Consider the following 25,709-nt stretch of genomic DNA (forward strand, 5'->3'; position numbering starts at 1 on the left):
CTATTGAAAGCATAAAGAAAAAAAAAAAAAAAGTGAGTCAAAACAATTTCTTTTTTCTTTTTTTTTTTTTTTCCTAATTGATTGGCAGATAAAATCTTCTCAAGCTTTCATGATACAAAATGTTGTAGAATAGAAAGTCAAAGGTGTATTCTGCAGATCATACATCACCCTTACACTGATTTTCATTAGCTTCTAAATGTTGAATTAGCCATTACCTACTATGTCAATATGCATTAAGAGCTACAATTAAATGGTTTTTTATTTATTTAACTTCATCTTGAGAGGTGGAGAGGTCTGCTTTATTGAAGGCTTTCTTACCAAGAATGTTAAAGAAAATTTTAAAATGTTGCACCTGTTGCAGACAAAGATATCTCTCCAGGGCTGATGAAGAGCTTAAACTTCTCTGCTTTGGTGTATTTATACAAGGTAAGAGTATTTTAAGTCAATGTTGATTTGCATACTGACATATTGTTCCCTTTATTTCACAATCCTGAGTCTATACCTGAGATTGCCATGATCCTGAGCCAAATACCTGAGATTGCTAGATTGCTTTTTTTTTTTTTTCTCTTTTTTTTCAGGATGACATTAAATGCAGTTAAAAAATATGAAAGTATCTAAAGACAATAGTCCAGGTGGATGCTAAGTAAGTGAAAACAGATTAGAATAAGCAGAATCTTGCTGAGCAAATGCATGGTCCCTATGCCCTATTTATATCATCCTTTCACCCCACTTAACTGTGAATGATTTCACTAGGAATGTCTTCCTGAAGAACACATGTGAGAAGACAGGGAGATAAGCATAGTATATTTGATTTCTTTTCATCAAATAAATAGCTGTAAGCTTAAACTTCCAAAAAAATGTATGAAACACAAATGATTTCCATTTGTGATTGTTTTCAACCTTCCACCTTCAAAGTTCCTTTTTATTGTTTGAAAATTTGTGTAGTTTGTTTTTTTGTTTGTTGTTTTTTTTTTGGGGGAGGGGAGAGATAATTTTGTGTGAGGATGTATTAACTTATTTACTTGCTTTCCTTGCTATTCTCAAGGTATTCATGGGTCTCTCAACCTTTAAAGTAACACACAAAAGATACTGTTACAGAGAAGAGATCAGTGGTCTGGATCTTGCTTGAGTTCTTTATCTTCAATTTCAAACATTTCAGAGCCTCAGTCTGTAACAAGTAAAATCTACTTGACATAATGATAAAAATAAATCTTTTTTTTTTAAACTCAAGTTATCTTGGAAAAAGAAACAGAAGGGTGAGCTGAATTCAGTTCTGTCTTATAAGCCATCAGGAAAAGCAATGTCTTTCACCCAGCACACAATCTTAATAAAGGGCAGAGGTACATTTATACATTTGTTGCAATGGGATACAAACCTGGATTTTGCATAAAGGACAAGTGATAACAAGAGAAGTGTTTTTGTTTGTTTGTTTGTTTGTTTGTTTGTTGCTGTTTTATCATAAAAGAACAAAATGGAATTATGAAAGCCATTAAGATGTAATAAACTCATGAGACTGATTTGGGATCTTTCAGTTATTCTAAGTATCACTACATAATTCTTTTCTAAAGTATCCTTTTGGGATTTCAGCACAGGAATCTTAGTAAAGAAATGCTACTACTTTTTAATTGTATAGAAATATCTTATGAAGTAACTGAATAATTGTGTACAGTACTGGGGTTTGCAAGGGGCTACCCAGTCCAAAAAAGCATCCAAAGGGAAATGGAAGAATTCTATTTTAATGAGTCAGAACTTGGGTATTCTTGCTTTGGGACTGAAAAGCTCCTTCCCTTGGGGCATAGGAGAACTCCCTTGGTAGTCAGGGAAGTATACTATTTCTTTTAAGCTGCACATGTATTAAAGTGCTTTGCTGTACTGCCATCATGCCTGCCATCATACAGGATAGCTTCATCAAACAACTGCATTTCAGAGAGCACTTGCCTCTAGAGTTAGCTTTAATAACTTGACCTGTTGGAAGACACTGGCATGTGACAGCTATAATCCACTGCAAGTCCATGATGAGGACCAACTTTAGTGACACATGAATGTACCAAAGGTTCAGTTTTGCTCTATTACATTCACGCTAGTATGCACACACTATTTCAGTAAGATCCATCTCCAGAGACATATATTTAACATTGCAATCTTATTTGACTCCCAGTATAGACAATTCATGAGTTGTGTTGAAGTTTAGCTGAGGTGTCTAGAACCAAATAAACAGTCAAAGTAAGCTCTGTACAAAAGATACCTTGCTGAAATTACAGCAGATGATTGAGGAAAGTTTTACTAGCTCATAAAAACCTCTTTGTACATGTGCTCATACACTTTGTGCCTGTTCGAAATCTTTGCAGAATCCTTTTCTGTGTTTTTCACCATCTGACTAAACTTAGCATGACAAAGAAAAAAAAAATCCATTTGTACTTGACAGTCCTTGAGAGAAACTTAATCTCTCTATCAGCACTGGCATGTGAGTTACACTGTATACATCATGACTGCTCTGAAGTGGTTCTCCCATTCCTTCAGTACAACTTCTTTATGAGTGTCCGAGTGCTGAACAGAACACATATAAACCAACCTACAGATGTTCTTAGTAAATCATTGAGAGTCTCACATTAAATATTAGCCACCTGTGTATTTATCTTTTCCCTTCTAAGTATCAATAAATTATTCAGAACACTAAAATGTCTGTTTGAATTTGTCAGTATGTTCTTGTTCATAGTTTTTTCTGTTCTGGTTTCCTAGATATCAAAAAGATAGTAGAATCCCCTAAATATATTCCTTCTCTTTGGGGACAGACTGAAACCAAAACTAATGTTACTTGTAAACTCTAATAGGTTTGTTTATGTTTGCTTGTTTGTTGTTTGGTGTTGGTTTTTTTTTTTTGTTTGTTTGTTTTGTTTCCTAAAAGTGCTTCAGTTATAATAACAGCACAAAAACTTTTATTTACAACAATATTTATTTATTTACAACAATATTTAAACAATATTTATTTATTATTTGTACTAACCTGCAGGGAGAAAATTTTGCAACCAGTTCTTACTGATGAGAATCTTGTCTGACAATTGAAATTCCTGTCCATTGTATTTTTTGTCTTCCTGATTCTCACCCCATAATTAAGCTAACTGAGAGCTATATGGCTTTTTGGCCCTTCCACAAGTTCAGGGATATTTTATTAGATAATTAGAAACTATGAAATTAACAATTTTAAGCTGCACATGTATTAAAGTGCTTTGCTGTACTGCCATCATGCCTGCCATCATACAGGATAGCTTCATCAAACATTATTTACATTAACAATTAACAATTTCATAGTTTCTAATAACAGAGTTTCTAAAAATAACATGCACATCTGGAGATAAAAGAAATGATCAGACCTGTTCCACTTCATTGAAATTTGACATTAGGTATCATAAAAAGTGGTAGTTCTTAAAGTTCTTAACATTTAACAAGCTCCATCTGCAACTAATCAGGTACCTCCCAATTGTACATGTGAGACAGGGGGAAGCAAATAATAGCTTGAAGATCACCTGGTCCTCATAAAAGTCTCCTAGAAGCTTGGTTGAGGGGGAGTATTGAGTAGGCGAGTGGATGGATGGATGGATGTACAGACGGATGGATGGACTGACTGACTGACTGACTTTGTCAAGAGACTGTGGTTTGATGGAAAGAACACAACTGATATCCTGAGCTTCTGTTAATTTACTTTATTCTGAAAGAGTTGAACTTACCGTCTGAGAGAGAAAGACTGAAATTTTGTACCAGGGGATTTTCACCTGAGTATGATTTGTCAGAGTGCTTGCAGTTATTATTATTTTTTTCTTTCTTCTTTCAGGAGCTTGATGTTTTTCATAAGCACATTCCAAAATCACTACAAGTAACTGAGTCAATATATAACTAGGTTCCTGCTCTGTTCCATACTGTTCTTTTTTTTTTTTTTTTTTTTTTTCTTCACAGTTCAAACTGTTTAGAGTTGTTAGTGAAGTTAAATTACTAAAAAATGAAATAAAGATTTAAAGAAAGTATTTTCCCTTGTAATAAGGGATTTCAGCCTCAGCTTCATAACCAGGAGGTGCAGTAAACTCTTGCTATAAGAAGAAAATTGTATCCTTTCAAGAAAATTTTATTTAATTTTCCTTGTTGGAAAAAGAAGGCTTTGATTTCTGAGACGAGACAAGTACCTTAAATCTGTGAGCAGGGTAAATAGTAAACCACCATAGGCTTCTTTATCATTTTTGACTGTACAGCTTCCTTAGAACAAAGCTACCCAGAAACTCCCTGTTGTAATGCACGGTAGCCTCATGCAATGGCTACTGAGATCCTGTGCCTAACCTGACTGTGTAAGTGTCCAGGTAGTGGGATACCTAAAAATTTGGCTGAGACTTCACTCTCACGTTATGTAACTGTCTTACTGCTCATACATAACTTGCTTACTCTGTTCCATCCAGCTAAGAGAGGATAATAATGCATTGACACAAAAAGGGAACCAGAGTGGAAAATGAAAATAAAATGTATCTCTAAAAATTATCTTATTCTTGATTGATCTTCCTGAAGTTATATATGGGAGTTCTGTAAAGAGTGAAATAGAGATGTTGAAGTTCAGATGTAAAATAAACTAACTAAACCATACTGATGAAGTCACATATCAGATGAAGTCACACATGATGACCCGGTCAGACCAACAGCATTAGTGAATAAAAGCAGAAATTCCATCAAAACCAGATGCTATATAAAGGTTTAACTATCACAAACATGATACATTTGGAAATGAATACTGTGAACAAGGTATTGTGAATTCATCTTCTATTTTGATAAAACCAAAATGCCCCAAAGGAAGTATACAATTTAATCCATAGGCAATAAAGGTGAATAGAGCTATATAAACAGAAAAAGAAAAAAAGAAAAAAAAAGAAAAAAAAAAAAAGAGGAAAAAATCCAACCCTTGTTGCTATGTTACTAGTCTTTGGAGCAAGATCATGCACACATGGAAATCAATGTCAGTTCTGCTGATTTAGTTTTCCTCCTGTGTCATAACTTTCATAGTTCCTGGCTGGGAAACAGATGATAACAGAGCCAAGTCTTAATAAACTCTGAGTGGGGTGCTCCAGCTGAACAGAACATATTTTGAGTGGAGAGATGCAGTAATTGCTTTTAGCAGGTATTGTAGACTTTTATTAATTGTGTGCTGGGGCTTGCAAGTGTTTAAAGGCACTTGGAACATGTGACATGGAAGCCAGGAAAGTTTCAGGCGACACTATGGCTGGGGAAATACTGAAGCATTACTTATTTTACCTCTGAAACAAGGGATGAAGCAGAGGGAAATCAATGTCACAGCATCAAGATCTGTATGGCAAGAACATGGTTTCATTATACAAGATGTTGCAGAGAAGGAACAAAATAGTCCTGCCCCTGAAATATTGCAGTCCTAGTGAAAAATGCAAGAAATACATGGAATCACAAAAAGAATGTGTGAGGAAATGTGTTTTCATTCAGTTTAGGAAGCAGGAATTTCTTTACACCTTACAGAAGCAATGAAATCTCCATCAAGGGAAAGAGATCTAAGTACACTGAAATTAAAATCTATGTAATACAGAAAGCTGCCCCACCCAGTTTACATCTACGAAACAGTGAAAGCACTAGGTTAATCTTTTGCTTATTTTCTTCTTGCTTTTACTGAAGTGAATAAAACTTGAGGGAGGGCACCAAGATGAGTGGAGGTTGGAGCATATAATGTGTGAGATGAAGCTCAGAGAACTGCATTTGTTCAGCTTTAAGAAGAGAAGTCAGAGGGGACTTTTGCTGCCTTGAGTTATGCAGTTTAAAATTAGCTCCTTTGAGTGTTGGGGCTGACCCGATAACCTTCAAAGGCCCTTTCCAACCTTTGATTATATGATTGTAGGAGCAAGAGTTGGAAACTGTCATAAATATTATCCAAAAAGTATTTTACCCAATCAGCTTAATACAGAACACCAAGCATCACAATACCCTGAAAATGATAACTGCCAACATGGCTATGATGCAATTTGGGACTGAAGATGAAAATAGATAGGCAACAGCATAGTCCTTGGCTTACGTTTGATGATACGGCTGAAAGACAACAAAAAAAGCCAGCTGTATGGTTTCAAACAGCCACAAATATTAGTATAGAAAGTTAGCAGTTTAAAAATCCCCAAAGAGAAAACAGGCACTTTGCCTTCCCTTCCAAATCAAACACACAGAACAGTTATTGCATAAGAAATTTTTTCAACTTATTTGTCTTTGTAGAACTTAACCTCAAAACTTTTGCCTGCAGATAGATTCAGGATTTATTTATTTATTTATTTACTAAAAAAAAAAAAAAAGAAAATTCATAAAATATGAGCAGAAAGTGTTTTCTCTGTCTTCTAAAATCAAAACCCTGGAGATATTCCTCAAAACATTTGCTTCTGATATGTGATATCATCATTCTGTCTGGCCAGACATGGCTGTAATAATTAACGGTGACATTTTCTTTTTTGCTCAGATCAAACCCAACAATTTTCAGAGTCTCTACAATACATAGGATATTCACTAGGAACTAAACCCTACTGTTCTTCTTGAAGTCCTTATTCTGAAAGGGTTTTTATAAAACAGATTTACAAAAGTTGTAGGAGAAAAGAGGAAAGAAAACTTCTTCTCTGCTTGCCTTAGACTGTAGAAGTTGAAGCACTTAGTCGTCTCTGCCTAAACCTGGTTACTCCAGTAGGGGTAGATACCAAGGAATGGACACTTTGAATTTAATCAGTTATTTCATATTTTAGAATGAAAATTGTATGTCTATATAAACCTACAGTTTATATACAGAACAACAATGACTAACTCATATATCTCAAAATAGAGGCATCAACCTTTATTAATTGAATCACATAATTTTTTCTTGAAACCACTGTAATAATATATCCAGGTGGGTGTGTATTATTGGCCAAAATCCAGTTTGGATAATGGCATTCTTCCCATTAAAACTATCATAGGCATTGTGCAAAGACATTTGAGAGCATGATTTGGTCCTGAAATGGTTGCTATGGCACCATTTGGCATTAGTGTCTTCTGAACATAAACAAACTGTTATTTTTTTTTTTTCCCCTTAAACCAAGAACAGCCTGAATTCATTACACTTCTGTTAACTGATAATCTAATGTTATCTTGTGGCAGTTTCCATTTTAAAAAGACTACTCTTAACATTTTCTGAGTCAAAACAGTCAAAATAGATGCTTCAAATCAGTTTTATTAAATGTACATATGCTAATGTCTAAGCAAAAAGTCTTATACTAGAATTTGTTCACCTTATTAGCACCCAAAATTCTGCTCTCTGAGGTACACATTTTAATAGAGTTCATTTTTAATTTAGTAGAACTTCTAGAAAGAGTAAATGGATGTTAAATATATTATTCTTGCTACATTAACATTTTTTAGTAGAGATTGTTTTTAATTGATTGAAAATTCCTTCTATTTTTAAGGAAAAGACTTAAGGTTCATCTCAGCAGAGATCTTACAAGGGAATACACTTTTTAAAAGTGTCTGAAACAATTTAAATATGATCCATGAATGACTTCTCAGTGGATTAGCCCCTAACCTTTAACTTCTGTGACATTAGTTACATCTCTTCTTGACATCTATAATGGAATATTCTCCTATTCAATTGCTTAAAAAATGTTCAGTTTGACTTTCTGATTGACCTCTGCTGAGAACTGATCTCTTTGAGAGGGTTTCAGAGTTGTAGATTCATTAATCTTTCTGTAAGTCTAATGATAGCCAGAATAGCCAGAAATTATTTCTATAAAGTACAAAAAAAAAAAAAAAAAAAAAAAAAAAAAAAAAAAGGCCAGTTATAAAAGCTTTTAATTAAAGAAAAGAAGAAAAAGACAAAAAGACATCAAGATTTTGCAATGTGTTCTCCATGAAGTCTATGACTGAGATAGTGAATTCAGAAATGTAAATGAGATCAAGATCTGGATCCACAGCAATTAAATTGCAATGATGAGCAAAGTTGAAAAATGTGACACTCTATTGTCCCTCAAGACAATTCTTTCTTTTATGTAACAGAAAATATTATTTACCACATGTAAGGGCTTATATATAGGATATACATTTTTATCCTGTTAACATTTTCTCCCACATAACTTGTAGCATACATTTCAATTCAGCTACACTAATATACAAAGCTTTTTTATACATTAATATGAAGCTTTGTTTTTTAATGTAGATGAATTGAAGAGATCACAGAATCATGGGATTGTCTAGGTTGGAAGAGATCTCAAGATCATCAAGTCCAACCTCTGACCTAACACTAACAAGTCCTCCACTAAACCATTCTGCAAAGTTCAACATCTAAAAGTCTTTTAAAGACTTCCAGGGATGGTGACTCCACCACTTCCTGGGCAGCTCATTCCAATGCCTCACAACCCTCTCAGTAAAGAAGTTCTTCCTAATATCCAACCTAAAACACCCCTGGCGCAACTTTAGCTCGCTCTCCCTCATCCTGTCACCAGGCATGTGGGAGAATAGACCAACCCCCACCTCGCTACAGCCTCCTTTGAGGTACCTGTAGAGAGCGATAAGGTCACCCCTGAGCCTCCTTTTCTCCAGGCTGAACAAGCCCAGCTCCCTCAGCCGCTCCTCGTAGGACTTGTTCTCCAGGCCCCTCACCAGCTTCGTTGCCCTTCTTTGGCCCCACTCAAGCACCTCGATGTCCTTCTTGTAGCGAGGGGCCCAAAACTGAACACAGTACTTGAGGTGCGGCCTCACCAGAGTCGAGTACAGGGGGACGATCACTTCCCTAGACCTGCTGGCCACACTGCTTCTTATGCAAGCCAGGATGCTGTTGGCCTTCTTGGCCACCTGAGCACACTGCTGGCTCATATTCAGCTGACTATCAACCAATACTCCCAGGTCCTTCTCCGCCAGGCAGCTTTCCAAGATAACTTATTAAGAGGTCTAATACAAATTAAAAAAGCATATATATATATATATATATAGTTGAAGGAGGTTCAACATGTCATCCCTGATTCTGAATTACAAAGAATATTTTGAAAATAGAACACCACTAGCATGTGCCACAATGACCAAAATTCATCTGAAAATACATTTGGTGTATGATGAGGACAGAGGATTTTTAATTTGGTTGCTAGTGGCCACTTACTGAAGCTGAAGATTTTTAATCTAAGTGTCTTTGTATCTAGGTGTTAAATATGATATCGTCTTCTGGGCAGTAAGTCCAGCATTTGAGAAATTGTTGAAAAGAATAATCAAAAAATTCTAAAACTTGTTCTGCACTGCATGGGATGAATTCATTACAGATAGAGTAGTAGCTACAACTGGCTCTATGTACAGTTTTCTGTAGCTTGGGTGTCTTCTTGAAAGGAATATTGAACCAGTTACCTGAATGAAAATGTTTAAATAAGTTAATATAGAATAAAAAACACAACTAAGATGTAGTTTTGTACTATTATAATGTACTATTATTTTCCTTTGGAAGATGATGAGAAAATCAAAACCAGGAACATCTCCAATCCATCATCCCAACAGAATTCTTTCTTCTTGTGGTATACAGATACTTACAGTGACTAAAAGGATGTTAAATCCCAGTCAGAGAGTTTTTCAGATGATTGTATATGACAACTGATTATGAATTCCTGTATACTATTCTTATATTTTATCAATAACATTTAGTCCAGTATAGTACTGGGAAAATAGTATTTTGGAATACAGTTTTATCTGCATAATTTCACAGGGTCAGAATTTCTGTCTTCCATAGCATGGATTTGTCTTTAGGGTAACATTGAAGAACATTCCAATGAATCCTTTTCTCTAGGTGTGACAACTCTTAAGACTTTTACTTGAAAGATTTTAAATCCTTCTTCATTCTCTCTTTAGAAAATAAATCTTACAAAGCACCAGCTTTCTTAGTGAGTCATCAGAACTAGCACATCTAATGTCAATATTTACTACTAGTCTTCAGAAGGCATAAATCAATGTGCATAAATCAAAATAAAGCTTCCTTAATATAAAAGGGACAATGTCAATTTACAACAGGAAAGAGTATCGAGTGTGAAGTAGTGTACCAAATAAATTCAAAGAGCTTGCTAGAAAAGATATGATTGTTTATATCAATTATATAATTTATCAAACTTCTATTACGACATTTTGATTTTGAATTACAAAGCCTCTGTAAAAACTATTTTTCATTTTAATAAGCTCATACATTACTGCATTAGATCTTGTGCTGTTGTTAAACCTTGGTCTTAGCAGGCATAACATTTTGCCAAACAATTTTTAAATACAACCAATTGATTGCACCAACTAGCTTAAGTTGTAAAATGAATAATGAGGAAGAATGTACCCTCCCTCTCCCTTGAATTTTCAAGTATTTTCTATTTTGAATCTTTTGATCAAAAGAGAAGAAGTCGTTATAATACGAATAAGCTATTTTCATTCACTACAGGGAGAGCAGAAAACAATTGAATCTATAGTTTTGAAAATATTCTCCAGAAGTCTAGGATTTGGAACTAAAGGAGAAATTATATTTCTCAACAACTGTGAAACTATGAAGACAAAAAACAGGTACATACATTCCAGTTTATGTTATATTAGAAAGATGATATGCTATATTACTACGGCACATTTTTTTGACTAAATACACCTAGTATTTTAAAGGAACAAAAGCTTTTCCACATAAACTGAGATGAAACCTATATTTATTATGCTTGCAAAATATCTTATTTCAATAAAATAAAAAAATATGTAAACTGATTTCAATAATACTTTAGAGTTTTGAGTTAATAAGACACAGAAACCACCAAAACATTAAGAGATGTCTGACAGCAAGTAAAGGATCAACAAATACAGAAGAAAGATCTGTTGAAAAATTATGTGCCAACCTCTGGATTCCAACTTAATTCTAGACCTTTTATTAATCATTAAAGTTTAAGTAAAAAAACAGAAAGGAGTGGAAAAGCGAAAGTAACTTTTTATGACCAAATTCATGGACTATAAACTAAATGTGTGCTTAAGCTACACATATCAAGATATATGTGATAAAGTTTTATTGACTAGGTCTAGGAATTATTTTTAAAATTTCTAAAGTATTTTAACAGCCAAATGCAGTAGTCATTTTAGTGGCAAGATTTTAAGGGTAAGTCACCACTGTGACTTAAGAACTTCTCTCCTATGACCACCTAAATGATTCTGCACACAATGTCCATTAGGCCTAAAGTGCCTAATGAGGAACTCAAAGCTGTTTGCCTCTGGTTATAGCAACTGTACAGAGCTCATTTTTATTATGAAATATCAGTAAGACACCTTTTATGGACAAAAACAAATGATCTCCAAATAATTCCAACTTTGGAGGATCCCTAGGGATCTTCCATTGTTTTTCACAAGAAAAACAGTGTCTGGTAGTTGTCCATTTGTATGGCAGCTGTATGTTCCCTCTATCCATCATAGAGATCCACTCTGAAACACAATTATCTAGTTAATAATAATAATAATACCCCAGGAAGGGCATCTAGTTAACTCAGATACCTCTCCTGGCTGTAAGGACTGCCTTTATGTAGTTCTTTACTATGGGGACTCTGCAGGATGAAGAATATTTCCCTCAGATGATTATTTAATTTTTATTTTATTTTATTTTATTTTATTTTATTTTATTTTATTTTATTTTATTTTATTTTATTTTATTTTATTTTATTTTATTTTATTTTATTTTAATGGAATCTCTATGGATCAAGACTTTATTATCCAGGCTACATCCAAGGGAGAGCAAACAAATCTTACAACTTGATCCTTTGAGATCACTACAAAGAATTTCTAGAAGCATTCCTGTGTGACCTGACGTAGTCAGACCCTGCTAGTCCTGCTGCTCTGGCAGGGGGATTGGACTAAATGATCTTTCAAGGTCCCTTCCAATCCCTACCATTCTGTGATTCTCTGAATTTATACTTCCATAGAGAGGGATGATTTTCCTCCTCTACCGTATCCACCTACATAATCAATATGAATTTCATGTTGATCTTACAATTAAATTCCTAACATTTAGGAATTTTGAAAGAATATTTAAAGACAAGGTCATGGAATGAATTTTTTGAATTTCCCAAGTTTCTTTAGGTGTTTGTTTTTGTAGCTCTCTTCTGTGACATGGCCTATATCTGTGTGATCTGAAGTAGACAAATTTGGGCATTTCTTTAATCTTACTAATGACTGTCAATTCTGTTGTTATTGTTGACCTGCTGCATTTCTCCAAGAAACAAGGTATGTGTATTTGCAGTAGTTATTTCCCTATCTATCTGCTTATTTATTTTCCCTCACCCTCTTCATGATTAACTTTGAACATTTCAAACAAATCTGAAAGAAGAAGAAAGTAATAAATATTATTAAATTCCTACACGTTTTGTAAGAATAGTCATCTGTATCTGGGAAAGAGATTTGAATTATCAGTGCTGCTTTGGGAAAAAAACAGATCAAACTCAGACAGATAGGACTCATAGCTCAGACAGGCAGAACTATATATTGCATTCAGACAGATGGCTGGCTTTTCAACATGGCCAAAAAAGAGCATGTGTATTTCTGGATTATCTGCAACCCTTTAAACCAATCCCATTAATCACTGTGTCCTGCCATGGTTGCTGTTCTAGGAAGGCTGGGATACTAAAGAACACAAACCCATGAGATCAGCCTTTATTAGCCCCACAACACATTGGAAGTCTCTATTTTTGTCTTCTGTGTTTGCCTTGAAAATTTACAGAACTGAATCAGAATAAGAGTTTATTTATTTATTTATTTTCTTAAATCATCCAACCAATGTTACCAAGCAAAGTCCAAGATGTAAAAGCACTGGTATGTAACTAGGTGTGTTCTTCTTTATTTGAATCAAAGTCAAACAAAAATAAAAATTTATTTCCAAAAATCTATCATCTAAGAATGTTAGTCACGGTCCCTTTAAGAAAAAGTTTATACAGAAGACATACAAATGAAGACACATTTCATAACATGTGAATTATATATCTGAAGTGTGATGATGATTAACTCAGCATCAGCAGTACATTTGCTGAGTTTGTGTTTTCTAATCTGTTTCAACTTCCATACAGGAATAATTCTTCCTGCATGCTTGTCATGTTCTTTACTGGCAAACCTGGAGAGCACCAAGATCTGTTAAGCCACTTTTTCTTATTCTTTCAATTAGACATTTCCTTTTCATACAAATCCATCTATGCTGACTTCTTATTGTAAAGAGGGGATCTCCAATGTCCTCCTGAAGAGACATTTTCTTCCCCCTTTCCTTTACAGAGCAGAACAGGAGACTTCATGCAGGCCAGACCTTGGTTGACAGCATAACTGGGATCAGCTCTGACATGGAGATGCTGCCCTCACCTGAGTGGTGTGAACCATAGTCTGTGGCAGGATATAACACATGCAGGATAGAATGCCCAGTATGTAGTGCATAATGGGTGTTTACACTAAATTAAATGTTCATTCAACATGACTTTATGAAATCTTCTGAAGAAAATAATAAAGTTTTATTAGCTGCTTAAAAAGTGTTGCTTGACTTTACTATCATTAAAACTGATACCCAGCGACTACAAAATAGAGGAAAAAAAAAATAAATTATTACATGTCCTGGAAGTTTTCAGCCACAGATTTCTTGAGTCTGTGTAAATCATCTTTGTTCTGTGCCTTAGCAGCCACCTATATAATTGGAATTAATAGTACTTCCTTACTTCACAGGATGTTTTAAGGATACATGAACATTTGACAAACTGGTCCCAGAGGAATTAATTTTATATAAATTAAAAAAAAAATAGAGTCAGGAAAACAACTAGCTGAAAAATATTGGAAGTGTTACTTCATTATTTATACACTGTACAGTGTTTAAGCTAGACTAATTATTGAGCTTCCTTTCCTTTCCTATTGCATATTATATAAATCACACCACCAGGCTCTTTTCAGTTTCTTTCCAAATTAATACTGAACTGTAGAGGTATAAAGTCCTGGCCCATCAGCAGCAACTCATTCACAAAGATGTAATTTCTTAAGACATATTTAATTTAAAATGGATCTTCACTTGGTATTTGGCTTTCTACTGAAAGATGAAACTGGGTTATGCAACTGGGATTTTTGTGTGTGTGTGTGAATTCTGTGTGGTCTACTCCAGGATAAAAGCCTACTGCTGTTACAAAGATCTGGGTGAGGCACAGGGTAGCAAATACATCGTTTGAATTCCTTTGTACACAGACTTTAGAAGCCATGTCTCCTACCTATGACCCAGTAAACATAAGTGACAAAGTGGTTTTAATACTTATACTATTTCTGAAAATACAGGGAAGGAAAATAATAGCTATTATTTAAGTCAATTAAAAAAAGGCTGTGTTTTTACAGCTGAAAATTCATATTTGATTCTTACTGAAATTCTGTGCTAGGACTAGAGCAGACAATATGCTCTCTTTCCATACAGAGGAATCACAGTAATACAGCAAGCAGCTGAGGGATGAGGAAGAAAAAAAATCCTTGTTGCCTATTTTATGTACAGAGGGCCCCCTGGCTGCGAGGTGCTGTGTCACTAACACATTCAGGAGCTCATCTGTAGTAGGCTGCTTGAATGGAAGAAAGGAGCCATGGATTTCAACAACCCATAAGAGAAATGCAAAGCAAAAATTATTGGTACAGATAGAAATCAATAGTTCTCTTCAGATCTCTAACTCTGCCTAATCCTAATTTTTTTGAAAGATGTGGGAATGGAGAAAGCAAGAAATGTAGTGGTGAGGAAACGTGAAAATACATCATTGTAGCTACAGGTTCTTTTCTGTTAATTTATTTCCTCAAATAATAAAATGTTTTTATATGGTTTGTTTGTTTGTTTAAGTAAAAACCTACAAATAACCATTTCTTCTGGGGGAAGCAAAAAGCTGCTGTGTAAAACAGTGAAAATTTCTGTGAATTCCTCAGTCAGAGACTATAACTATTTTCTAATCTCCTGTCAGGTTTTGTATTTTCAATCTTTGTAACTTGTTCACATTGGAGCAATAAAAATGGCCTGACAGAATAAGACCAAAAGAATATTAGTAAGCTCTTAACAATGAATTGCAGACAAATTGAATTGAGAAAAGCCAAAGGTGTGACTGAAAAAAAAGGTCACATCACTCTGACCTCTGCACTTGTTTGTTTAACTGAGAATTTCAAAGGAGAAACTAAGATGGGAGGATACATCATAAGTATCTTGCAAATGCAAAAGCAGAACAGGTAAACAGCTATGAAATAAGGAATTGAATTTCCTCCTAAAGCAATCTTAGACTTTAGGTAAGGTTATCATCCCTATTTCCAAGGTTTCCAATAACCTATTTAAGGTTATTGTCCTTATTTCCAGGTTTTTCTCTTAGAATAAAAAGAAATATAGAATAAATGTTTGTTTTTTTTTTATTTATTTTTTTTATTTTTTTATCTCATTGAAAACATTAATGGTCTCCTGAGCATTTCTTTTTTTATGATGGCCAATTAATCTATGAAGAAATATTTCCCTGAGAATCTCCGGATGGTAGGATTTCATTCCTGGCATGTTTACAGAAAAATAAATAAATAAATAAATAAAAATAAAAAATCTACACAAAATAACATGTTTTGTTCTAGTTTTCTTACTAGAGTCACTGAATTTGGAGAGGACAGGAATTTCTGTTGCATGGAAGAATGGTATCTTTAAGTACAAGGCATATAAATTCTCATTAAAGAGAAATGCAGCAAGTATAAGATGTCTATGGTTTAGAAGGCACTACATGTCACAGCATGCATTTTATCACCTGAAAGTTGAGTTATAGATACATTAATCAGGAAACATTGGTAAATATGTTCCCTTCTGTCTCTTTATTGAATATAATGGAGTGTTTCATGGGTATCATGCTCTGAAAAAGGATAGACATTAATATGCTGGACAGAGCAGAATCTGGCTCACAATCAATAAAAGAAAAAAACAAATCAATGCATGTAATTTTGCCAAATAAAAGCTTTCACATTTGATCCATTTCCACAGTTTTCTGGTCAAAGTGTCAAAAAGTGTCAAAGTGTCAAAGTGTCAAAGATGACACACTGCAATACTAAGTTTTTGTTTTTGTTTTTGATTTAGTTTTTGTTTTTGTTTTCCTCCAGCTATAAATATTTGCAACCTCTCATTTCATACATTGTATTTCTTTTAGAAATAAGTCAACTTATTTTTACTAAATGCTGCCAGCATTATAACAACTGTACAGGCTGGAAAAGATTACTTATGATCATGACCATTAACAGTCATTCAGACACAAGCCCATTAATCTTTAAATGGGTAATGTGATAATACAACAGTGTTTAATTTCAGTTTTGGCAACAAGTTTTGGGTATTGATATAAAGTAAAAATTCAAACTTCATCTATATTATATATATATATTCAACATTGATATTATTTTATAAAGTAAATCAGTTATTAGAAATAATATTTGATCTATGAAACTTCACAGATTTTTTTATGCATATTTATATTGTAAGTAATAATTTATTGTAAATAAAATTATTGGGAATCTTTCCACATATTTCATTGAATTCTGTCAGCAAACAACAGCATAATAGTCTCCTTTGTAATACTTCAATAGAAATTGCTGTAACTCTTTTATTTATTTATATTTTTAAATATGCATCATCGCTATTTGATTTTATTTTTATTTGTCATTTTTGCATGCTTTGCTCAGCTTTATAAATGTATATGCAATATAATTAGGATTATATCATAGCATCTGTTGTGGGGGTTATATTTGAGTCAATTCATTTGTGTTTAAGATTCAGAAAGACAGAAAGGTTCTTGAGCAAGAGAAATGGAAAAAAAAAAATAATATTGTGGACCATATCAAGGAAAGAAAACAAGAAGTTTGTCAAACACTGGAAAGGCAGGAAAGCACGGGGAAAAAAAAAAATAAGAAGAAAAAGAAAAAAAGAAAATAAGTATTTGAAACAATGTGTGAGAAATAAAGGAAACATAGGCCCAGAATAAGCCTGATGATATTGGGTAACTAAAAAGAGACAGTTTTTGTGACTTAGACCTACCCTACTACTGTGTACTTTGTACTGTGATCTCATTACAGAGTCACTGAAATCACTCTGAATCCTTCAATTTATTCGAATTAATTTTGCATCATCAGGAAATTACACCAGGAACTGGTGTAATCGATTTAGGAATATCGCAAAAAAAAAGTTCAGAATTAATATCTTGCCATCATTACACATTGCTGTTTATTTTAGTAGCAAATATTTTTGTGTACTTTTAGCATCTAACAATTCTCCTTAAGTTATCTGTCCAAAACTTTTCAATAAAAGTCCTGACATTCTGTATAAACTGAACTTGAATCAGAATTTCCTCACATTTTCCTCTTTTTTATTTTTATTTTTTATTTTTTTTTAATTTTTGTCTCATTCTTTCCCTCACCTGTTCTCATATTACATCATTTCACATATAGATGCAGACTAGTATTATTGCTTTTCAGGATGTTTAGTAAGAATTGCATGATACTACCCACTATTTTAAGGTAATAAACAACCAAAGAAACAACAAAAAGTATTGGAGTTTGTTTAGACAAAATTCACAAGGAGACTAAAGGGATAGGTCATCTGAATAGAAGATATCATTGACCTGTCAGCCACCCACAAATAAATAAGTTCTGCTTAGGAAGGAACTTGTTAATAAAATAGTGAAATAGGGATATAAAGAAAACAACACAATGAAAGTATATAGTACATATTGAAATATATTTTGAAACATACACTTTGAACAGAACATTTTGAAATTTATATATATATATATTTATATAAATATAATATATATATGTACATGTACATAATGTAAATAATATATATATGTACAAGTACATAAATGTAAATAATATAATTTTAATGAAGTCAGACAACTCTTTTATTAAGAACATGTAATTCTAAATGGTTGGAGAATTTGAGCAGCTTTATGACCTTTTCCATAGCTGTCCTGTGTAATTACATAGAAAGGAAAAGGTTATCTTGAGATGTAGAGGAAATGGTTGGATTACATAAAAAACTCTACAGGTGAGGTAGAATTTATAGAAACTTGGATAGCTTAAATGTTATTTGTTGTCATTAAATTTTCCTTTTTACCTTTTCATAGGACATGTATCTTGAAGGAACATCTGCTACCAATTCTGCATAGTTATTTCCTATACCCTTAAGGAGCAGATATTTGAGTGCATACCATATGCCTATACCTTTCATATTTGACAGCATATATCTAATGCCAACTCCTCAATGCCAAGTTTACACAATTTGTATTCATCCTTCAAAGGCTGTGCATGCCTCCTCCAAATGAAGGTCTTCAGTCTTCTCTGCCTACCAGTGCTACAGTATTCCCTATTCCCCTTTGGTGTTGTAAAGACACTGTTGCTTAGTGCCACCAACAGTGAAACTCTTTTAAAGTTATGCGTCAGCTTGTACTGGCTGTTGGTTCAGCTGAGGATCTACCCCACACTGAAGCAATTGTAATGAACCAAGAGTTGCAGGGGATTCTGGAGAAAATAAAATGTTAAAGGGAGAAGAAGTTTTCTAACATGGCTTCAGCCAGGTTGGACACAAGATGTTTAATTGTTATGCAAACGTAGTCCTTTGATGAAGTTTATACATATTCATATACCTAATAATTACTTTGTTACATTCAGCTTCTTCCTTTCTGTCTGAAGATGGCAGAAATTCTTTTGTGTAATGTTACAAGCCACATCACTTAGTATTTTAACCTAATGGTTAAAATATTTGAAATACATAAATATTTGAAAATATTTAATTAATATTTAATTAATATTTAAAATAATTAAAAAATACATAAATATTTGAAAGACATAAAATTATTCCAGTAACACATTTTAATGGCAAAATTAGGTGTACATATCATGTTTTCTCTTCCCAAAGAGATTTAAAATTTAATTAAGTAATTAGTAAAATTCAAATTTACTTTAGCTTGTATGACACAAGAGGCTATTCCCCCTCCCTCCCCCCCAAAAAAATGTAATTTGCTATATACTAAATAATTTCTTCAGTCTCAATCAAAACCATATTTCAAATATAGTATCAATGTTGTTGCCAGTCAGAATGTGACACTAAAAGAAGTGATCTATGGTCCCAAAAAAAGTCCAGTGATGATTTGTGCTCATTACACCAAAAATTGTCATGAATATTTTATTCTTTCAAATGTTCTTGACTTTAGGTGAAGTTCTGTAGCGTAAATTGGGATGACAAGCCTTATAGAAACTCATAATTTAGGTACCATTTTCTATAAAGAGAGGCAGTGAGCCTTCAAAAAGAAACACAAATGGAGTAATTACTCTGCCTTATCAAATCTTACTGTGTTCAGAGAATCATAACTTTGTGTCTGTTCTTTGTACAACAGTTTCAAATCTAGCTGACCATTATCAGTTCTTCTTTCAAAAGAATATTGGATGTTTCTATTATTTTATTATTTTTCTCCATCTTCCAAACAGTTGTATTATTTGATATCACAAATTGCTGGCACTCTAATCTAGAAGATTGTCAAAATCTTACAGGCTTGAAGATGATCCATCCAAATAGTATTTTCCTTTTACGATGCGCAGATATTCACACAAGGAAAAATCATGTTGTTAAAGCATCTAACATCTAACATTCACTATTAATCTTATCAAATAAAAATAATTTGTGAAAAATCTACTCCTAACTTCTTGAAACAATGTGGTGCACTTGCAGCTGGAATGTTTAAAATCACATGTTGAAATATCCTAGTGTAACTGACTTGAACTCTAAGAAGCAGAAAGAATATAATTCTTTAGGAAATGAGGGTAAGTAGCACAGTTTTTAGGTTGACTCAGAAGCTAAGCTGTACACAGCATGTCTTTGAATCTACTGCCTGAAATACTTCAAAAACATTAAAATCAAATACAGTCTGGTTTTTGTTAACTGTCCTTAGCATTCCTTGGAGGGCTAGGAAGACATAGCTCCCATGCCAAGGACAAGGACAAATGCTCTTCTGGAAGTTTGGAAGTCAATAAAAACAGAAAAATCTTCTGGAAATCAATAGAATAGGAAGAATTTTCTTTCCTGGATTCAGAAGCGTCATGCGTATGTGACACTCCATTCGGATTTTTTCCAGAGTTAACTTTGAGTGAGCTACCATACTTTGGGAAAAAATGTGGAATACAGGGTCTTCCACTTAAACACTGCAGGAGACTTCAGTTACCTACCCTCTCCATGTGTCACCTTTGGAGTCTCAACCACTGTGGGCACAAGCAGGGGGACACTGCAGGCAGGATTCATTTTTCATGATAAATTAACAGCCTATCTGCCCTAGGTTCATCCATGCTCAGGGAACAGAAACAGGCAGTCCAAGAAGGCAGTACCACTAATAGATGAATTTAATAAACTACTAGAAATTCAGTGTGAACTGTCATGGAAAGGTGTATTTATCTCTCCACTGATTACAGAAAAAACTGATTACAGAAACAACTTTTTTTTTTTTTTTTTATCTAATCAAGCTCCTAATTTAAACTTTTCAGTTAAATGCTTAAACTTAATTGGAACAAATTACTATACTGATACTAACATTGAGTGGGATGTAATCAGTTTATGTGCACCCTGTACCCATGTTGCAGGTATCTTATTGCTATTCCAGTATACAGTTTACTACTACAAACCAGTGGAAACATGAGGTTAGAAAGTATGCTTTCACCATGTACACTTCTATTTTAATTTTAACATTAGCAAAAATGGAGACAAGCATATCCTCAACCCGATTAGGAAAGGAAGATGTATAACCATAAAGGCTCCCTCATGTCTCACAACACACTGTTATATATGATGTTAATGAGAGGACTACAAAGACCTTCATATCTCTGTATCTCTGACAAAGCTATCTGAACAGAAATACAATGTTAGAACTAATCCTAACTAAAATATAATAAGGTGGTAACATTTATGGTATGTGCTGGAGGTTAGCCATTGGCATTACTATTTCCTGAATTATAAAACTACCATTTTTATCAATACTGATATGAAATAATAACTGAGACATTTAAAATTGCTAAACACAAAATGAAAAGAAAAAAAATATTCATTGCTACAAAGGGAATATTACTCGTAAATTTACTGGTATAGCTTTGATCAGGAAAGGTGTATTTTTTTTGTGACTCAGCTGTAGCATGTTTTGCATATGTACTAAATAAATTCCATATATAATCCTTGAAATGTATGGAATGTTTTGTGAGTGTGTTTTAAGAATCCTTTCCTCAGATTGTCTTCTGCTCTATGATTTGTTTTTCTAGGGTGTTTGAGAGAGTTTTTGCAGTTATTATGTAAATTCCTAATGCTACAAGTATTTATGATAATGTTTACCTTCACAGATAAGAAAGGTATAGTGAATAGCTCAGTCTGCAAGCTTGCAAGAAATAAACTTGGAATAACTAAAAAAGCATGCATCTATCTTGCACAAAATCCTTCTTTATTAAGCTTACTTGGTTGGCTTTTTTCTCTTCTACATATTCAGAAACATCTGCAGCTTTGGAAGCATATTAAAGTGTCATTAAAACTTAGTGATATTTTCCAAGGCAGTTGCAGAGATTACCATTCCTATAAATTATAATTCTTTTTTTTTTTTTTTTTCCAAATAAAACTTGAATGTAAATGTGAGGAAAATTTCAGTCCGGAGTGGAAGTTCAATTCTATTCCTAAAATTAGCTTAAAATTAGCCAGATTAACAAACAAACAAACAAACAAACAAAGCCTATAAGCAATATCTCTTATATTTAATATTCCATTATACTGTAATAGAAATATTAGTAAGTAGAATGTGCTTAATAGTATAGATACAAAAACATCTAATAGTCATCTGTCAAGAAATTAACATGTCAAAAAAATCTTTTTGTATTCTGTTCTGCAAGTCTCTTTGATAAGTTAATAGAGGTCTTAGCATTCTATGCTGTCATTTACCATCAGCACAAATCATTTTCTCCCTATATTTCATTATGCTCCAAGTCTTAAAGTTATTTAAACAATTTCTCCTTAAGTTACCACAGTGTAAGCCACATAAAGCTTAAAGTCTATTCTATATTTCCTGTCTCTTCAGTATAATTAATAGTTTGCCAAATTGTAGAAAATTGTTCCCAGTTGTTTTGTTAGCAGAGAAAATGATTCCTTCTAATGGTTCACAAGTTGTTAGATCCCATTACCAATTCCTTCAGAAGGCACTTCATGTTCCTTCCAGATCTCTCCTTTTGTTATTACTTGGACAATTTTCAAGTTTTTTTTGTTGTTGTTGTTGTTGTTGTTGTTGTTGTTTTTTTTTAATAATAGTTCATTTATCTCTTTAACCTATAAATTGTTCCACAAGCTAATTAATGAGCTATAGGGGATAGTATATATTGCACAACCATAATCACATGAGACTAACTTCTGAGACTGTAAGGGTACCAGTGTTTCCAAACCATATGGAAAATGGAATAACTTTATATCTTACATTCACACAGAGTTCAGATCTATTCCAATTTATCAGTAAGAATAATGAAAGTTTATTTTGGTCAAGCTACTTATGTTTTCTTTACAGTTTCAATTGTACATATGTTCAAAGAGTAATAAACATATTATTCTAAATATTTATTATCATATATCATATATCAATCATATCATATTGTATTATAATTATTGAATACATAATATTTATTTATTAATATTTATTATCATTAAATATTTATATTATAAAACTCCACTCCTACTTGCTGGAAGGACCAAAACTTTTTAATCTTTGACAAATTATACAATGCAACACCATTTTATTATTTTATTTTATTTTATTTTATTTTGTTTTGTTTTGTTTTATTTTATATTTTATTTTTGTATTTGATCCTTAAATTTTTCAACAAGATTTTTGGGTCTGGATATGCTTATGGTGTTGATGGAAGAGACCAGATTCTATTAATGACATCTTCAATAAATTCCCCGAATATTAAGCCATACTAATTTAAATAAGTATGTTTATAATGATAAATTACTTTTTCCTGTTGCACTTTTACTGTTAAGCCCCATGCACACTACAGAGAAATATTTCATCACTATCCTCATTTCAGACAGAAACAAATGGCAATACTTTAAAGTAACACAAGTGGTTTTATTCTAACATGATTTTCTTGAAACTCATTCTGCTATTTGATACTCCAAACCATACAACTGTTTGCTGAAGTATTTATATATAGTACTAAAGTAAAATATTTATTGATATAACTGTAAAGAAAACATAATAATCTATATCAAAGTGATAGATCCTATTGAAAGCTGAAATAAATATTTTTTTCAGGACTCCCAGGGGAAGAAGACAAAAAAGATATGGCAGATGGGATTATCTACTAATGAACTAAATCACCTAAAGGCAATAATGGTAAATTAAATCCCAGGCAATTAAATTAATAGTACTAATAAGTTTAGTTCTTTAACTGTGACTGGCAAGCAGGAACTTTCATTTAAGTTACATATTTGCTAGTTTCAGAAATATTTCTTATTCTCTTCCCCCAAGAATCACATTTTTTTTTTCAGTTAATGAAAGCTACTTAGTATGCAAGCACTTTTGAGAGAGAGATAATTATTTTGGAACAACAAAAAAAAAGTAACTCAGCTTCAGCTCCTCTTTTTAGTCTGATTTCTAAAGAAATAGATGAGATATTTCTCTGTGTTTGTCTGCTTATGTGTCTTCTAAACAACTGGAATATGTTGAGCAATTTCATTTAAATCTGACATTCATGTTTCAAATATATGCTCTGGGCTTCATACAAAATAATAGTCTGGTAGAGGCCTACGACTTTTACCATTAGAAACTCAGAAAAAGAGTTCAGCTTGTCAGTAATATGATAAAGCTATTGATGAAATTATTACTATTCCTATCAGCTCTTTTTTATCCTTATAATCTGTTTTGCTAGACAATCAAATACACCAATCCATGGCACTGGTTCTAGAACTGTATGAAGACTGATTTTGTTTATAAACAGTGGCCCACCTTTTCTGTCTACCTAGTTTACTTTCAAAGCCACTAATTCACTTAGGAAATAAAATAAAATAAAATAAAATAAAATAAAATAAAATAAAATAAAATAAAATAAAATAAAATAAAATAAAATAAAATATAAATTAAAATCAGCATTTGCCTCCTTCCTGTTGATGAAACAAATGATTTGGTTCTCTTCAGTAGAGAGAGAAACAGAATGTATATTATAACACAACACAATACATATACAGCAATGCAATAATAATTAGATATTTCCAAAGTGACAGGAAGGCTGTACATCTTGTACTTTGATTTGTCATCAATAAACATAAAACAACTTTGCACACTAGATTATATTTTTCACTTCCAAACACAAAACATATCCAATATTCTCAAGTTCTCCAGGAACATTTTAGTGTAGTAAACACATTCTCAATAAGTCTAGGTTGTTTAAATGGCCTTACTTCAAATACCTTTCATGGCACAAACATCCGAGGAAGAAAGAATATGGGATGCATAAAAAGAACTATTTTTTCTAGGCTGTAATTTTTATATCTCCAAATCTATCTTAAATTTCCTAATTATATGTTAGTTAGTATATATTTATGTTAGTTAAACTAGAAACTGAATTGTTTCTCAAGAATTTTTATTGCTCAACTTTAACATTCTTTTGAGGTTGTCTATCATCAGTCATTTAGATTCTTTTAAATGCTATATACATGGGCTTTTTGCATGCACCAAAAGTGTCTTATGGCAAAAGACTGCAACTGTGAAATACATCATTATATTAACATTGTTAGACATTAATGGACCTAGATAAGCAATATGTTTTTGTAAACTGGGAAAGCTATAGGAAATAATTTGCTATACTATTCTTGGCTATTCCAAAAAATAAATAAATAAATAAATACTAAAAACCATGAAAATTGAATACCTATTGCAGGTATTTAATATTTTTTACAATTACATTTACCAGTGCTCTCTTAAGCAGTTCCTAGAGAAGCTGATTTAAAGACAATGATTTAAAGCATCCAGTAATTTCAGCACCTTTAATAGGAATTAGCATTTTTAATAGAAGAGTTCAGAAGTCAGGTGCCTAACACATATTTACTAGAAATAGCAGGTGACACTTTCAGGTTGTATTCATGTTTTGATACTTCTCGTTAACATCTGTCAGGATGTAAAGTATTTTAATGTTGATAAAACATAGAAAGTCTAATCACAGAATTTCATGAAGAACTGTAATCAGAACTGCAGAACTGAAGAGCAAATAGCTGGTTTACATAATCCAAAATGATTGAGCTTTTCCAGAGAGCAAAAATCTGTTCTGCTGCTTAGGTTTAATAATTCTGTCAATGTTCTTTTACGCCAAAGTCCACAGTGGACTGCCGTGGATTGATGTATTTGATTATCTAGCAAAACAGATTTTAAAGTGTCACAAGAACTGGAAGATGGGCAAAGAATAAGGAGTGGAGGAGTCATTCTTCCAGTTGGAGGTAATTCATTCAGTGACAGAAGCATCATAGATATAAAATTCAATAATGTGAAGAAATTATTGACTGGAAACTACTGAATTTATTGTCAGTAGTATAACTTGCAAAGGATGGTTAGACTGAGATGAGCTTTATGTAATATTAGCAATCAAATTTTAAATTCAAATTTATAAATTTATAAAATCAT

This window comes from Netta rufina (genome assembly GCF_964035555.1).
Source record: "Netta rufina genome assembly, chromosome: 1".
In the NCBI taxonomy this organism is placed as follows: Eukaryota; Metazoa; Chordata; class Aves; order Anseriformes; family Anatidae; genus Netta; species Netta rufina.